Raw genomic sequence first — 18881 nt, 5'->3', positions numbered from 1 at the left:
TTATTTTAAGAATGTGAAATGTCAGAATAATAGTAGAAAAAAATATTTATTTCAGCTTTTATTTCTTTCATCACATTCCCAGTGGGTCAGAAGTTTACATACACTTAATTAGTATTTGGTAGCATTGCCTTTAAATTGTTTAACTTGGGTCAAACGTTTTGGGTAGTCCTCCACAAGCTTCCCACAATAAGTGGGAAGAGCTGGTGTAACTGAGTCAGGTTTGTAGGCCTCCTTGCTCACACACGCTGCTTCAGTTCTGCCCACAAATTTTCTATGGGATTGAGGTCAGGGCTTTGTGATGGCCACTTCAAAACTTGACTTTGTTGTCCTTAAGACATTTTGCTACAACTTTGGAAGTATGCTTGGGGTCATTGTCCATTTGGAAGACCCATTTGCGACCAAGCTTTAACTTCCTGACTGAAGTCTTGAGATGTTGCTTCAATATATCCACAATTTTCCATCCTCATGATCAAATCAAATGTATTTATATAGACCTTCTTACATCAGCTGATATATCAAAGTGCTGTACAGAAACCCAGCCTAAAACCCCAAACAGCAAGCAAATGCAGGTGTAGAAGCACGGTGGCTTGGAAAACTTCCTAGAAAGGCCAAAACCTAGGAAGAAACCTAGAGAGGAACCAGGCTATGAGGGGTGGCCAGTCCTCGTCTGGCTGTGCCGGGTGGAGATTATAACAGAACATGGCCAAGATGTTCAAATGTTCATAAATGACCAGCATGGTCAAATAATAATAACCACAGTAGTTGACGAGGGTGCAGCAAGTCAGCACCTCAGGAGTAAATGTCAGTTGGCTTTTCATAGCCAATCTTTGAGCGTATCTCTACCGCTCCTGCTGTCTTTAGAGAGTTGAAAACAGCAGGTGAAGCATGATGCCATCTATTTTGTGTAGTTTACCAGTCCCTCCTGCAGCAAGGCACCCCCACAACATGATGCTGCCACCCCATGCTTCAAGGTTGGGATGGTGTTCTTTGGTTTGCAAACCTCCCCCTTTTCCTCCAAACATAACGATGGTCATTATGGCCAAACAGTTCTATTTTTGTTTCATCAGACCAGAGGACATTTCTCCAAAAAGTACACTCTTTGTCCCCATGTGCAGTTGCAAACCGTTGTCTGGCTTTTTTTACGGCGGTTTTGGAGCAGTGGCTTCTTCCTTTCTGAGCGGCCTTTCAGGTTATGTCGATATAGGACTTGTTTTACTGTGGATATAGATACTTATGTACCCGTTTCCTCCAGCATCTACACAAGGTCCTTTGCTGCTGTTCTGGGATTGATTTGCACTTTTCGCACCAAAGTACGTTCATCTCTAGGAGACAGAACGAGTCTCCTTCCTGAGCGGTATGATGGTTGCGTGGTCCCATGGTGTTTATACTTGCATACTATTGTTTGTACAGATGAACGTGGTACCTTCAGGCATTTGGAAATTGCTCCCAATGATGAACCAGACTTGTGGAGGTCTACAATTTTTTTTTCTGAGGTCTTGGCTGATTTATTTTGATTTTCCCATGCTGTAAAGCAAAGAGGCACTGAGTTTGAAGGTAGGCCTTGAAATACATCCACAGGTACACCTCCAATTGACGTCAATTAGCCTATCAGAAGCTTCAAAGCCATGACATCATTTTCTGGAATTTTCCAAGCTGTTTAAAGGCACAGTCAACTTAGTTTATGTAAACTTCTGACCCACTGAAATTGTGATACAGTGAATTATAAGTGATATAATCTGTCTGTAAACAATTGTTGGAAAAATTACTTGTGTCATGCACAAAGTAGATGTCCTAACCGACTTGCCAAAACTATAGTTTGTTAACAAGAAATTTGTGGAGTGGTTGAAAAACTAGTTTTAATGGCTCCAACCTAAGTGTATGCAAACTTCCGACTTCAACTGTATAGGCTACATTCCATTGAGAAAGCCTACATTTCAGAAATGGCTATGATTTGATTTGGGAGGCACAGTCTGACTAGCTAAATCCTCAAGATGGTAATCAATCATTTACTGAGTTTATGTTGTCTGTTTAAGATTATAACTGTCTCCTATGGAAACGATCTGCTTGTCATGTGGTAAATAACACCATCAAGACAAGTACATCTTGTTCCTTCCAACAGCAATCTTTATCTAAGAGATAGAATACAATCGAGGGTTGATTTTCTGCAGCTGCATAAACACTTCAGAATCTACTCACAATTATATCAATTCAAATCGACTACAACAGAGGTATGTATAAAAAGGCAGTTTACACATGTGGAACTAGTGACTATTTGCTGAAAACAACCAGCATTCTGGGTCTTTGTGAGACTTTCAGAGGATTCCGTGACAACATACATGAAACTTGATCAAGCAACAGTCTCGTGTTCACTGTGTTGCAACTTCATAATCTAGCATCATCATCATGCACCCTTTTTTCTAAGAAAAACAGGCAAATGCACTATACACCATGATGGCTACTGTTCAACAGTCCCATCTATCCTATTGTGGAATACCCGTGTAAAACGACTCAATGAGATTTATATTTATTTCAGTGTTGATCTAACTTTACTGGTTTATTCTAGGAGTAATCGTCTCCATAGGATTGCTAATTAACTTCCTTTGTGCACAGATATTACATACACACCAATACAAACTTAACACCACAGTATGCTCATCAGCTTTGCTTTGTTTTTCCTGTAGTGGACGGTCCCGTCTGATATACCTGGATGGCAGAGGAGGCTGGTGGGAGGAGCTATATGAGGACAGGCTCATTGTCATGGCTGGAATGGAATAAATAGAACAGTCAAACATGGGGTTTTGATACCGTTCTATTAATTCCATTTCAGTCTTTACAATGAGCCCGTCCTCCTATAGCTCCTCCCACCAGCCTCTGGTGAATGGAGATTTGCGTTGTCGCAGGTTTAGGCTTCTTATATAAGACTGAAAGGGCAAAGTCACAGGAGTTGTACTTTAAGGCATTACAGGAAGGACGGAGGTTCCAATACGGAAGGGGATCTACATTTGCATGAGGGTGTGGCTCCCTCTGAAGAAGTTCTAGAACTGTTCTAGGACAGCTTTGATAGAGAACAAAGACTCTGTAAGGCAAGGTCAGGAAATGTGCATCTCTGCATGCCATTTGTGCATACTAGAATGTATACACCACACACATGCACCGAATACACACTCCCCCATACACATTCAACATGTCCCCCCCTATTTTGCTCCCATGGCTATGCAGGTACAGGCTTCTCAGGATAAACGGAGTGTAATCCAACAGCTGTGCAACAAAGCTTGTTTTCATCCGTTTTTAAAATTCTCTATTAATCCCTCGGCTTGCGTCCTGCACCGCCGCTCTGCTCAGCAGGTGATCCCTTCCATTAAACCCCAGAAATGAGTCGGTCTATTTTCAGTCTCTGAGGCTTTTTTTCTCCCCTTTCTCTGTGAACGTAGATGGCAACAGAGATTATATAGTTGGAGAGAGCGCCGTATCAGCTGATCTGGTCAGCCAATCCCTTGTCAGAATCGGGTGATCTTCACTCCAGAGTCGCCGACAATGAGCCGGGACATAGAGGGATGGACCTGAGGGAGACAAACCGATAGAATGATTAGTATAATACTTTAGAGAAGGGAACTAAATATAGGTATTAGAAGTGTATAATGTGGTTATTAATATACCAGAGAAAAGTCTAACAGCTTTTGTTGCACTGAAGTGATAGGCCATCATCAAGGGGTTAATATAATACAGGCAGAATACAGAGGGTAACATCGTACCAAAGACAATACACCAGTTCAGTACTATAGATGTGGAGTGGATTTACATGCACTTACGAGCTGGGATTGTTAGTGAAAAGATTTTTGAAATCAGTTTTAAAATCTTAGCAACTGCTTTTATCTTCAGTGTACATACACTTTACACACTCCCTCCAGCCCTCCCCACTCCACTTTCTCCCACTCCATCGCTCTCTCTACCTGTGCCTGCAGCGGGCCGTATGGCACCAGTTCCCCGTCCACAGTGAGTGTTCCTCGTGGGGAGAGGGGCTGCAGCCTGAAGGCCCTGGCTGGGACGTGGCTCACATAGGGGGAGCTGAGAGACAGGTGTGCCCCCCTCTCCATGGCCAGGAACAGACGGAGCAGGGTGGCTCTGGAGATCCCTGCCCGCACAAACGTCAGGTGGATCAGCCCATCGTCAAACCTGGCTTGGGGGGCGGCGTGGAGGTCTGCCCCGAGATGGGACTGGTAGATGGCCAGCACAAGCACAAAGTCCCCCTCTATTGTCACCCAGTCCCGGGTCGGCAGGGCCTGGTCCAAGGGGGGCAGGAGGTCATCCCTGGGGGGTTGAAAGGGAGTGAGACGGGGGGCGGTTCTTGAGGGTCCAGCAGGTTCTGCAATGTCAAAGGTAAAGGAGGGGGACTGGAGAGACGGGGAAGGGGAAGTAGAGTTGGGTGTGTTGGGGCGCGGAACGAGGTAGGAAGAGGAGTGAGGGGAGGCGCAGGACGGGGAGGAAGGGGGCGTGGGAGAGAGGGAGAGGGACAGGGATGGGAGTTTAGGGGGTAGGGAGTTGGAGTGGGGGTGGTGGAGGAGGGATAGGGGTCTGGGGCGGGATGCGTTCTGGTCCAGAGATTTGGGCTTGAAGGAAAATGGAGAGTGTCTGAAGGGAGAGGATATGGTGAGGGCTCTCTCCCGGGCGATGTCCAGTGGGTAAGCTTCTTTCTGGAAGTATGTTCCGTTCAGATCCATCTCTTCTGCCCTGTACGAGGCTCCAGACACGGGGTCAGCCTCCTGGCTGAGGGGTTGGCTAAAGAAGGCGTTAGCTATCTGGCTGGAAGGGGCAGAGTTCTTCCTTAGAGCCAGTCTGGTCTGCTGGAGGTTGTCAGGGTACGAGTAACACCCCTCTGGGTCCTCGTTGGCCTCTCGCCCCATGTCCACCCCGTACCCCTCTCCAACCTCCTTCGCTTCCATCACTCCATCCATTGAGCTGCTGCTGCCTTCCCATTCCTCACTCTCTCCTCTATATCCTCTATCACCCCTGAGTCCTGCTCCATCGTTCCGTCTTCTCTTTCCTCATCTGGCCTTTCTTCCGTGTTCCCTGTCACCCCATCCTCCCTTCCCATCCTGCAATCTTCCCTTTCGTTTGACTCCAAACTCGTCCCAGATCTCTCCGAACTTGTCCCTGACCTCCCCACCTCTCCCTCCATCTCTCTCTCTCTATCCTCTGCCAAGCTACTCGCCCTGACCACCCCCGTTCCCCCTCCCCTGGCCCTCTCCCTCCTCCTCTCCCTCTCTCTCTGCCTCTCCATCTCTCTCTCCCTCTCCGTGTCTACCCTCCTCAGACTCCTCTGTTCGCTGAGGCCCATGTCAGAGCTGGTGCGTTGGATGGGGGTGTGGCAGAAGCCCTCCAGGCCCTCAGTGATGCTGCGGGACAGGGGTCTGCGCAGGGGCGGAGGGATGTCGTCTGGGGATGTGGCGACTATGGAGGGGGGCAGGTAGGACAGACGGCCCTTATAGGAGCGCAGGGAGGCCAGGCGGACCAGAGTGCCCAGGGTGAACCGTGCCGACCCCAGACCCCGGTACCTGCAACATCACACCATTTAGTTACCAGGGCAACAACAGAGAACATAACACATTACTTATTCATTAGGAATAAAAGTGATCAAGGAGGTACAGTGAAAGATTGCATGTACTTAATTTAAGGATGAGTGACCGAAGGCAAGCGCCCTGTCCCGTCACCCTGGAAGCCTCTTCCCCAGAGTTAAAGAATCTCCAATCGAAAATCAAATCAAGAGTTGGCTTTCTATTCCGCAACAAAGCCTCCGTCACTCACGCTGCCAAGCTTACCCTAGTAAAACTGACTATCCTACCGATCCTCGACTTCGGCGATGTCATCTACAAAATTGCTTCCAACACTCTTCTCAGCAAACTGGATGCAGTTTATCACAGTGCCATCCGTTTTGTCACTAAAGCACCTTATACTACCCACCACTGCGGCTTGTATGCTCTAGTCGGCTGGCCCTCTCTACATATTCGTCGCCAGACCCACTGGCTCCAGGTCATCTACAAGGCCATGCTAGGCAAAGCTCCGCCTTATCTCAGCTCACTGGTCACGATGGCAACACCCATCCGTAGCACGCGCTCCAGCAGGTGTATCTCATTGATCATCCCTAAAGCCAACACCTCATTCGGCCGCCTTTCGTTCCAGTACTCTGCTGCCTGTGACTGGAACGAATTGCAAAAATCGCTGAAGTTGGAGAATTTTATCTCCCTCACCAACTTCAAACATCTGCTATCTGAGCAGCTAACCGATCGCTGCAGCTGTACATAATCTATTGGTAAATAGCCCACCCATTTTCACCTACCTCATCCCCAGTTTTTATTTATTTACTTTTCTGCTCTTTTGCACACCAATATCTCTACCTGTACATGATCATCTGATCATTTATCACCCCAGTGTTAATCTGCAATATTGTAATTATTCGCCTACCTCCTCATGCCTTTTGCACACATTGTATATAGACTCCCCTTTTTTTCTCTACTGTGTTATTGACTTGTTAATTGTTTACTCCATGTGTAACTCTGTGTTGTCTGTTCACACTGCTATGCTTTATCTTGGCCAGGTCGCAGTTGTAAATGAGAACTTGTTCTCAACTAGCCTACCTGGTTAAATAAAGGTGTTCTCAACTAGCCTACCTGGTTAAATAAAGGTGTTCTCAACTAGCCTACCTGGTTAAATAAAGGTGAAAAAAAAAAAAAATCACGTTCTGCCCATGTGTTAGTTTACACACATCCACCTCCCTTCACATTTCTCACTTTACTTAGCCTCTTCTGAACCCTTCCTATCAACCTTTTTGATAGAAATGACAGTCTACATCTCTGCCTCAAATTTCTGAACAGCTGATATAAAACCTACAGCTATTTGAACCAACATTACAAAAAATAAAATAAAAATATATATATAGTATGCTAATGTAGGCTACAACTTTGTCTCTTGTAACTAAGGATATTACAGTAGCACATGTAGGAAACTGTCTACACATTGTACTGGGGCAAAAACAATCTGCATTTAAACCACAAATCACATACTGTAATTTTGCTTCTCAATGATCATGCAAGTACTGCACGATTTGACAATGACTGAAATTTGCCTGAGTAGCCTGTTCCACTTCTGGGCAGCCGACCATTCAACTACTACGTTGACTGCCTCCTGCTTAGCCAATGTTTGCAATGATGATGAAAAAAAAAACTCCCCTTCAGTGTACTGCTTGTGTTTGATAAGCTGTGTCAGCAGAGGGAGCAGTAAAATAGAGAATCCATGTGCAGAAGCTTGTGCAGAAGCTAGCTATCGGGACTCTAGAGAACTCGGCACCGCAGCCACGCCATGAACTTAAACACACACACCTCTCACTCTCGATGTCCACGTCAGACACAAAGCCCCAGGCCACAGACAGGAAGGAGAACATCCTTCTGGGAAGACCCGGGCGGCCCCTTTGAGAAGGGGCGGGGCTGGTTGTCACAGAGACCAAATCCATGGGCTTGACTCCGCCACGGCAGAGCTGAAAACAGCAGTTGAGGAGGAGAGGCTCCCGAAGGCACATGTCATAACTGGGATGAAGAGAAAAGTACAAGGGAAACAGTGGATTGAGGAGAATGGAGAAAGGGTGAGAATGTGGAGAGGGAGAGGAATGGAAAATACAGAGAGGAAAGGTGAGAGAGGAAATTAATACTGTGTAATATAAGTAAACAATGTTAATGACACACACAATCAGTGAATGTTATGTTGGTGGCCAAACAAACCATCGTAAAGAAAACACAAGAGATAGGAAGGAGAGAGATGAAAGAACAGACTGAACTATATTGACTGGACTCATTTATTGACGTGTCTTCCAGAGATAAAGGAGAGAACTCTAGAAATAACAGGACATAGAGGAGGGAATAGTGGGGGTAGGAGAAAGAGGGAGGGAGTGAAGAGAGACTATCTCTATCAGTCTCCATGATTCGTTGAAACAGCTGATAAAACAATATGAGAGGCATAAGGATTAGTTGAAGATGCTAAAGTCTACAGTACTTTAATAAGGCAAATGGGCTGTACATCAAGAAACTGAAGTCTAAAGGTTGACCGTGATTAGAATTAAGGTTGGGTGATATTTGGGGAGACCTCTTCTACGATATGCTATTCCAAATATTGTGATATCCGATATGATCGTTTGGCGACTTTATTATTTTATTTCCTTTTTTATTTAACCTTTAACTTTTGGGGCGGCAGGTAGCCTAGTGGTTAGAGTGTTGGGCCATTAATGGCTGGATCGAATCCCCGAGCTGACAAGGTAAAAGTCTGTCGTTCTGCCCCTGAACAAGGCAGTTAACCCACTGTTCCCTGGTAGGCCATCATTGTAAATAAGAATTTGTTCTTAACTGACTTGCCTAGTTAAATAAAGGTTAATTCAAAAAATTTGTCAAGTCAGTTAAGAACAAATTCTTATTTAGAATGACAGTCTACCCTGGACAAATCCTCCCAACCCGGACGACGCTGGGCTATTGTGCACCGCCCTATGGGACTTCCGATCACAGCCGGTTGTGATACAGCCTGGAATCGAACCACTCGGGAGCCACCAATATTGACTAAATAATTCCAGATTGTGCAAGTTTTGTCCTTATATATGATTTTCTAGTCACATTCTCATGAAATAATCTTAGCAAGGCAAAAAATTCATTTATTTAGACTTCATTTTCACCATATCGTTGCAGCCTAACTTATAAGACTGCACTGTTCGATTTTTAAAGTTCAAATACAGAAGTCTTGCACATCCCGATATAGCTACCATCTTGGACTTCCCGATATAGCTACCATCTTGGACTTCACGATATAGCTACCATCTTGGACTTCACGATATAGCTACCATCTTGGACGTCACGATATAGCTACCATCTTGGACTTCACGATATAGCTACCATCTTGGACTTCACGATATAGCTACCATCTTGGACTTCACGATATAGCTACCATCTTGGACTTCACGATATAGCTACCATCTTGGACTTCCCGATATAGCTACCATCTTGGACTTCACGATATAGCTACCATCTTGGACTTCACGATATAGCTACCATCTTGGACTTCACGATATAGCTACCATCTTGGACTTCACGATATAGCTACCATCTTGGACTTCACAATATACCTACCATCTTGGACTTCACAATATACCTACCATCTTGGACTTCACATATTAGGCAATGTCAAACATCCCAATATTCGATAGAATCATATCATCCCAATGCTAATTAGACTGCACATCTTTTTATTTCCAATGAAAACTACTGTGGGTGTGTGTGTGAGCATTGAGAAATGTATCAAGTGGTGGAGGAATGAATTTGAGGCTGAGGTAAATTATTAATTCAATCCAGACACACCATGGGACCAGAACTCTGAACTGGAATAACCTATTCATTCATTTCAATGCTTCTACTAGTATCTCCAGCATTCTCACCATTGATCGAACAAGAAATTCTAAAATATTGCATGTTTATGTTTGAATCAGTCTCATATCTCTGGTCAAGTCATCACATGTATCACATAGCTGGTTGGATGTGTGTGTGTGACCCACCCCGCATGGTGGTTGATGGAGCCAGCCAGGGCATTTCCAGAGCCACAGGGAAGGATACCTACAGGTGTCTTTATTGCTAGTTCCCAGTCTGGACGCTCCATCAAACCATTGATCACCTGGAGAGAGAATAGCAGAGCAGAGTCAGACAGACACACACACACACACACACCCCCCCCCCACATACACACACACACACCCCCCCACACACCTCGTGCAGCAGGCCATCTCCAGAGACGATGATGATGCCGTCCCACTGTGGCAGGGAGATCTCTTTGATCAACTCTCTGGCATGGTTCTGTCGCTCTGAGAAGAAAAGGAGACGTGTTGTTAGGAGGTTGTACCCGTGTGTGTGTGATACCGGTTAACGACTGAGGTTGCAGAGCTGATGTTACGGTGTGTTTTACCTGTCTATCAGGTTGTAGCTGATGTTACGGTGTGTGTTACCTGTCTATCAGGTTGTAGCTGATGTTACGGTGTGTGTTACCTGTCTATCAGGTTGTAGCTGATGTTACGGTGTGTGTTACCTGCCTGTATCAGGTTGTAGCTGATGTTACGGTGTGTGTTACCTGCCTGTATTAGGTTGTAGCTGATGTTACGGTGTGTGTTACCTGCCTGTATTAGGTTGTAGCTGACGTTACGGTGTGTGTTACCTGCCTGTATTAGGTTGTAGCTGATGTTACGGTGTGTGTTACCTGTTTGTATCAAGTTGTAGCTGACGTTACGGTGTGTGTTACCTGCCTGTATCAGGTTGTAGCTGATGTTACGGTGTGTGTTACCTGCCTGTATCAGGTTGTAGCTGATGTTACGGTGTGTGTTACCTGTTTGTATCAAGTTGTAGCTGACGTTACGGTGTGTGTTACCTGCCTGTATCAGGTTGTAGCTGATGTTACGGTGTGTGTTACCTGCCTGTATCAGGTTGTAGCTGATGTTACGGTGTGTGTTACCTGCCTGTATTAGGTTGTAGCTGATGTTACGGTGTGTGTTACCTGCCTGTATTAGGTTGTAGCTGATGTTACGGTGTGTGTTACCTGTTTGTATCAAGTTGCAGAGCTGCCTTGACGGTGTGTGTTACCTGCCTGTATTAGGTTGTAGCTGACGTTGCGGTGTGTGTTACCTGTCTGTATCAGGTTGTAGCTGACATAACGGTGTGTGTTACCGGTCTGTATCAGGTTGTAGCTGATGTTACGGTGTGTGTTACCTGTCTGTATCAGGTTGTAGCTGACATTACAGTGTGTTACCTGTCTGTATCAGGTTGTAGCTGACGTTACGGTCTGTGTTACCGGTCCGTATCAGGTTGCAGAGCTGACGTTACGGTGTGTGTTACCTGTCTGTATCAGGTTGCAGAGCTGACGTTACGGTGTGTGTTACCTGTCTGTATCAGGTTGCAGAGCTGACGTTACGGTGTGTGTTACCTGTCTGTATCAGGTTGTAGCTGGCATTACGGTGTGTGTTACCTGTCTGTATCAGGTTGTAGAGCTGATGTTACTGTGTGTGTTACCTGTCTGTATCAGGTTGCAGAGCTGACGTGACGGTGTGTGTTACCTGTCTGTATCAGGTTGTAGCTGATGTTAGCCTCTCTGATCATTGGCAGGATGTGTGTCTGACACCACTGCATAGCCTGGCCTCTCCCACTGAAGGGGTTCACCAATAGCAGCAGCCTTCGGGGACGGGGCAGTAGACGTTTGCCAATTTCTGAGGGATAGCAGCCAATCATTAGAAACAAATTGATTGATTGTTCTATCAAAAATACGAGGCTTCGTCCTCACAGTGTACAAGAGAACAACAAACGTACGTGATGCCATAAAGCAGGGTTTCCCAAACTCAGTCCTGGGACCCCCCCGGGTGCATGTTTTAGTTTTGTCCCAGCACTACACAGCTGATTCAAATAACTACCTCAACATCAAGCTTTGATTATTTGGGGAGGACCGAGTTTGGGAAACCCTGCCATAAAGCACAGTGTTTCCCACCCTTAGACCTTGAGTGTATCTGTGACAAGGCAAACCTCTTTCATCTCATCTTTTGACCTCACCCTCTCACCTTCCCCCCCTACTCACAAGGCAGGCAATACGCTCGACCTCATCTTTACTAGATGCTGTTCTTCCACTAACCTCATTGCAACTCCCCTCCAAGTCTCCGACCACTACCTTGTATCCTTTCCCTCTCGCTCTCATCCAACACTTCCCACACTGCCCCTACTCGGATGGTATCGCGCCGTCCCAACCTTCGCTCTCTCTCCCCGCTACTCTCTCCTCTTCCATCCTATCATCTCTTCCCTCTGCTCAAACCTTCTCCAACCTATCTCCTGATTCTGCCTCCTCAACCCTCCTCTCCTCCCTTTCTGCATCCTTTGACTCTCTATGTCCCCTATCCTCCAGGCCGGCTCGGTCCTCCCTCCCGCTCCGTGGCTCGACGACTCATTGCGAGCTCACAGAACAGGGCTCCGGGCAGCCGAGCGGAAATGGAGGAAAACTCGCCTCCCTGCGGACCTGGCATCCTTTCACTCCCTCCTCTACATTTTCCTCTTCTGTCTCTGCTGCTAAAGCCACTTTCTACCACTCTAAATTCCAAGCATCTGCCTCTAACCCTAGGAAGCTCTTTGCCACCTTCTCCTCCCTCCTGAATCCTCCTCCCCCCCTCCTCCCTCTCTGCAGATGACTTCGTCAACCATTTTGAAAAGAAGGTCGACGACATCCGATCCTCGTTTGCTAAGTCAAACGACACCGCTGGTTCTGCTCACACTGCCCTACCCTGTGCTCTGACCTCTTTCTCCCTCTCTCTCCAGATGAAATCTCGCGTCTTGTGACGGCCGGCCGCCCAACAACCTGCCCGCTTGACCCTATCCCCTCCTCTCTTCTCCAGACCATTTCCGGAGACCTTCTCCTTTACCTCACCTCGCTCATCAACTCATCCCTGACCGCTGGCTACGTCCCTTCCGTCTTCAAGAGAGCGAGAGTTGCACCCCTTCTGAAAAAACCTACACTCGATCCCTCCGATGTCAACAACTACAGACCAGTATCCCTTCTTTCTTTTCTCTCCAAAACTCTTGAACGTGCCGTCCTTGGCCAGCTCTCCCGCCATCTCTCTCAGAATGACCTTCTTGATCCAAATCAGTCAGGTTTCAAGACTAGTCATTCAACTGAGACTGCTCTTCTCTGTATCACGGAGGCGCTCCGCACTGCTAAAGCTAACTCTCTCTCCTCTGCTCTCATCCTTCTAGACCTATCGGCTGCCTTCGATACTGTGAACCATCAGATCCTCCTCTCCACCCTCTCCGAGTTGGGCATCTCCGGCGCGGCCCACGCTTGGATTGCGTCCTACCTGACAGGTCGCTCCTACCAGGTGGCGTGGCGAGAATCTGTCTCCTCACCACGCGCTCTCACCACTGGTGTCCCCCAGGGCTCTGTTCTAGGCCCTCTCCTATGCTCGCTATACACCAAGTCACTTGGCTCTGTCATAACCTCACATGGTCTCTCCTATCATTGCTATGCTGACGACACACAATTAATCTTCTCCTTTCCCCCTTCTGATGACCAGGTGGCGAATCGCATCTCTGCATGTCTGGCAGACATATCAGTGTGGATGACGGTTCACCACCTCAAGCTGAACCTCGGCAAGACGGAGCTGCTCTTCCTCCCGGGGAAGGACTGCCCGTTCCATGATCTCGCCATCACGGTTGACAACTCCATTGTGTCCGCCTCCCAGAGCGCTAAGAACCTTGGCGTGATCCTGGACAACACCCTGTCGTTCTCAACTAACATCAAGGCGGTGGCCCGTTCCTGTAGGTTCATGCTCTACAACATCCGCAGAGTACGACCCTGCCTCACACAGGAAGCGGCGCAGGTCCTAATCCAGGCACTTGTCATCTCCCATCTGGATTACTGCAACTCGCTGTTGGCTGGGCTCCCTGCCTGTGCCATTAAACCCCTACAACTCATCCAGAACGCCGCAGCCCGTCTGGTGTTCAACCTTCCCAAGTTCTCTCACGTCACCCCGCTCCTCCGCTCTCTCCACTGGCTTCCAGTTGAAGCTCGCATCCGCTACAAGACCATGGTGCTTGCCTACGGAGCTGTGAGGGGAACGGCACCTCAGTACCTCCAGGCTCTGATCAGGCCCTACACCCAAACAAGGGCACTGCGTTCATCCACCTCTGGCCTGCTCGCCTCCCTACCACTGAGGAAGTACAGTTCCCGCTCAGCCCAGTCAAAACTGTTCGCTGCTCTGGCCCCCCAATGGTGGAACAAACTCCCTCACGACGCCAGGACAGCGGAGTCAATCACCACCTTCCGGAGACACCTGAAACCCCACCTCTTTAAGGAATACCTAGGATAGGATAAAGTAATCCTTCTCACCCCCCCCCCTTAAAATATTTAGATGCACTATTGTAAAGTGGCTGTTCCACTGGATGTCATAAGGTGAATGCACCAATTTGTAAGTCGCTCTGGATAAGAGCGTCTGCTAAATGACTTAAATGTAAATGGACTATCTCTGACCAGATAAGTAATAATGATTCCATTTGACTAATGGCTCTTCATAATTCAATCTTGAAGAATGAAAAGGCCCTCAAGGACCAGGACAGGAAACAAGGTACTTAACTGAACACTTCAGTGTTTAGTCTTCCACAAAACACCTGGTAATAACAAGCAGAGCCCTATCTACACAGCAGCACCTACTGTATAGGGTTGAAGTGGACCAAACACTAACTGCACACATCTCTGACTAAAGCCATTATAGAAGCAGAACCAGCAGCTAGGAGGTTGTCTAATTCACACTGCAGGGAGAGAAACAGACTAGACAGAGTACAAGGAGTTAGAGAGATAAGGAGAGAGAGATAAGAGAGGAGATAGAGTTACAGACAAACAGAGTGGAGACAGTTAGACGTGTGTGTGATGAATAGAGCAGGGGGAGAGAGAGAGAGAGAGAGAGAGAGAGAGAGAGAGAGAGAGAGAGGAGAGAGAGACAGAGAGAGGAGAGAGAGACAGAGAGACAGAGAGACAGAGAGAGAGAGACAGAGAGAGAGAGAGAGAGAGAGAAAGGGGTAGTAACTGGGAAAGGAGAAAGAGGGAGGAAAGAGGAAGATAAAGAAATGCAGACAGCAGGAAGGAAGGGGGGGGTACAAAACAAAAGAGGACAGAGGGTAGATAGATGGATGAGAGGAGACAGGAGGAGGAGAGGAGACTGAAAAATGTGTAAAGACAGCAAGGATGAAAGACTATGGGGGGAGGATGCACAGACAGACACTGAGGGTGTAGACTAATGCACAGAGACAGTGAGAAAAGAGGAGTGTTTGGGAGAGAGGAAGGAGACAAGAGAGAGAGATAATGAGCGAGGGAGAGTCAAAACAATTGGAAGAAAAGGGAATGTTGAAATGGATAATAGATGTTGGTGAGTGAGGGGTGGGAGTTAGTGGGAAGGGAGGGAGGCAGTGTTGGTGAGGGGTGGGAGTTAGTGGGAAGGGAGGGAGGCAGTGTTGGTGAGGGGTGGGAGTTAGTGGGAAGGGAGGGAGGCTGTGTTGGTGAGGGGTGGGAGTTAGTTGGAAGGGAGGAGGCTGTGTTGGTGAGGGGTGGGAGTTAGTTGGAAGGGAGGGAGGCAGTGTTGGTGAGGGGTGGGAGTTAGTTGGAAGGGAGGGAGGCTGTCTTGGTGAGGGGTGGGAGTTAGTTGGAAGGAAGGGAGGCTGTCTTGGTGAGGGGTGGGAGTTAGTTGGAAGGGAGGGAGCTTGTCTTGGTGAGGGGTGGGAGTTAGTTGGAAGGGAGGGAGCTCGTCTTGGTGAGGGGTGGGAGTTAGTTGGAAGGGAGGGAGCTTGTCTTGGTGAGGGGTGGGAGTTAGTTGGAAGGGAGGGAGCTTGTCTTGGTGAGGGGTGGGAGTTAGTTGGAAGGGAGGGAGCTTGTCTTGGTGAGGGTGGGAGTTAGTTGGAAGGGAGGGAGGCTGTGTTGGTGAGAGGGGTGGGAGTTAGTTGGAAGGGAGGGAGGCTGTCTTGGTGAGGGGTGGGAGTTAGTTGGAATTGTGGGAGCTTGTCTTGGTGAGGGGTGGGAGTTAGTTGGAAGGAAGGGAGGCTGTCTTGGTGAGGGGTGGGAGTTAGTTGGAAGGGAGGGAGCTTGTCTTGGTGAGGGGTGGGAGTTAGTTGGAAGGGAGGGAGGGATGCTGTGTTGGTTAGACGCTGAATGATACAGACCGTGTGTGCAGGAAAGATAAGAGCAGAGACAGAGAAAGTAGAGGAAATTAAGTGTTAAAGGGATAACCTAGCCCACACACACACACACACACACACACACACACACACACACACACACACACACACACACAGCCAAGAAAGATTAAATAACATGTTTGTTCACATACATGAATGAACCCTTAAACAATACTTTAGCCTTTTAATAGTCAGGTCTCCTGACTGAACATAGCATGCTGTATGTATGTACGTACATGCAGTACAATAGCATTGGCCTATATCCATTCATTCCTTATCACATGGCCATTATACAGTTTCCTACAGCCATTATGCAGTAGCCTATATCTAGCATGGTCAGAAATGAACTGAACTAGCCTGTATCTGTTAGAACATGCATGGTATGGTATTCATACAGTAGCCTAGGCCTATATTCCCTTGTATCCTCTGGCCTCCTACATCAAAAGGACCTCAGATCACCCAGTATGACTCCAGTTAACAATAACTAACATAAACGCTCCCAGTAATGGAAACAAACTTTATGGAGTGAATGGTGCTCATAAAGTTAATGAAGGCACAGTTAAAGTCTGTACACAGGATAGGAAGTAGTCGACGCCAAACGCCATAACGAGTGCTGATTTAGCTTCATTCTCTCTCACGGTGACACTGTGCCAGTCTTTATGATGGGCATTAGAATAACATCAGACTGATTCCAACAACTGGGATGTTACAACAACCTCAGACCCTACACATATTGTGCCTGGACTGTAACATAGCATACAAACAGACAAGATAACTGATTGTAGCTGTGTTAGTGGAACACACACTCACCCGTGTCAGCAGTGATGGCGACTCCCCTGAGCAGACATTGTATAGCAGTGGACCACCTCTCAGCCTCCACCCTGGCCTCAGCCAGGTACACCCTCACCTGCCTCCTCCTGGACACCCCTTCCTCCGCTTCCCGGGGGATACCAGTATAGAACCAGCAAGGGGGAGCAGGGGCGCGGGGACAGCTGCACCCTGCCAGCTCTGACAGGGTAGTATTAGACGTGCCTCTTTACCAGTGCGGGGGGCCAGGCGCTGGACGTGGATGTGGGAGGGGTGAGGGTCAAGGCATAGCTGGAGGCAGGAGAGGGGCTGGGGGAGGGAGAATGGGATGACAGACCCCAGGACCTCCAGGGCTGTTGGGGCAGCTGTTGTTGCAGCTGCTGCCCGTTGCCCAGCCCCGAACTGGCAGTGGAGTAGCGCCTCAGCTGGGGATGGGATGGGGGCTCTGGGGAACGCATCCTTAGTGTGGGGGCTTGACGGGGAGCGGACTTCCAACCCTCAGGTTTAGGGTAGGTAAGGTCTGTTTCCTGACAGGTGGACGGTGTGTGAGTGTTTCATGCAGTTGGCAGTTTGTTGGATGGAATAAGTCTGTTTAAATTCAGGTAGTGATACATGTCAGTTCATTTGGCCACTGATGGCCACCTTAAAGGAGAATCAAATGGAAGCACCTCTCCTTAGGATCTGCTGGGATGACCAAAATATAACTATAGACCTGTCAGTCTGTCTTAAAAACTAAAACACAAGTTATTTATCCCTGAAACTTCCTTAAAATCATTCTTCCACTTCAGTGCTTGAATTGCAAAGGCAACGCCACAAAAGCACCTCTGAGTTTGACGTGTGAAATCCATCTGCACTCAAAGAAGTATTGTACGATTCCACTGGCCTTCAGATGGAGATTCTTCTCCTTAGTGTGTCAACAGAGGAACAGATAAAAACAATGGAAAACACCAGCCTTCACAATGCAAATGCCGAAGACAAGGATAGATCTTAGATCTGTCAATTCCAGATTATGTCTGCCTTGTCCTTAAATGCTATCAGATTCTAGATTTGTCAATTTCGGAATGATAGACAGATGAGGCTTGTAAACAAAAACGATATACTTTTCCAGTTTAAAATTAAAACAGAATATATATACTCCTAAAGATTTAAAAAATATACATAACTCAAAGATATGCTTAAATTACAGTTTGAAATTATCTTGATATTTATCAATAAAGTGCAGCTTAGAAATAACGGCTACATGTCAAACAAGAGTTTAAATAACATAAAATACAACAAATCTTAAAACTATGAATCAGACAAAAATGAACACACCTTGGTCTTGCAAGGAGGCTATAGCAATTTAATTAGCACTAGATTGCAGTGGAATATTGCGTATTAAGTGCTGACGTCAAACGTCCCGATCTTCCACAGAAATGAGAGATATGTGGAGGCAGGAGAAAGGTGTGTCAAGGTAGAATTTAAATATCACTCTTCAAGAGACAAGCAGGCTTTACAGTAGTGAGATAGCAACGCGGTCCATGTCCAATTCTAAGTGTCATCTGAATGAAAAATGCCACATAATCAGTTGTTTTCCATCAAAAGACAGATGGAAAACCAAAGAAAACAGATAAAAACTCAAAAATGTTACTAGATTGTGCCGGGGGGTCATTTCTTGAGTTCAAGGGTCCATGTTCATGTTCCTTCACATAGATAAGTATACCTAGAGAGAAACACTGGTATTAGTAATCCATTAGCTTCCAATGTGTTCCAGCAGAAAGTACTCAGTCTATATATTCAAGTGCTGAAGAAGCATAAAGGAAGTGACTAGTATCAATCAAAATGTATTTTTAAAACTAGTACTAATAGTTTGTTGTAGCCATCAATTGTCCCATTAACAATCATGAATATTAGCCATATAATCACCCATATTAGCAAACTTATTTCAATTTAAACTCCACATTTCTCTAGTATAGGCTAGTACTTATCGTGATGAACAATATCAGTAAAATGCCTGCAGTAAGTGATTGGTGACGATAATTTTCGGTTTATCGTCCCAGCTCTAGTATCAATGTCACTCCACCCAAAAGTACCTTTATGTTTCGTTGACATGTGCAGTAGCACCTTGTAATGCAGTCATTATGAAAACAATAGAACAGTAGAAAACGAGGAAATTACTTTCAAATCAACCATTCCAACAATCCAGCCGAGTGACTGAGACAGGCTCCCTCACCATGTCCTCTCTCCACATGTCCTGCTTCTAAGTTGAGTGGTGTGTATGCGTGTTTCACAGTCCGATACAGTTTTATATTGTTCCAAAAGGTGAGTGAC

The 18881-nt window shown here is 46.8% G+C and overlaps 1 pseudogene; it reads right to left on the bottom strand.

The window, feature by feature from the left end:
* Window positions 1-1842: 1842 nt before the first annotated feature.
* Window positions 1843-17129, bottom strand: LOC115121086 (sphingosine kinase 2-like; annotated as a pseudogene).
* Between the last annotated feature and the right edge of the window lie 1752 nt (window positions 17130-18881).

Source organism: Oncorhynchus nerka, linkage group LG3 (genome assembly GCF_034236695.1).
Source record: "Oncorhynchus nerka isolate Pitt River linkage group LG3, Oner_Uvic_2.0, whole genome shotgun sequence".
In the NCBI taxonomy this organism is placed as follows: domain Eukaryota; kingdom Metazoa; phylum Chordata; class Actinopteri; order Salmoniformes; family Salmonidae; genus Oncorhynchus; species Oncorhynchus nerka.
Note: the sequence above shows the minus strand (reverse complement) of the source record. Positions and strands in the feature narration are given on the sequence as shown.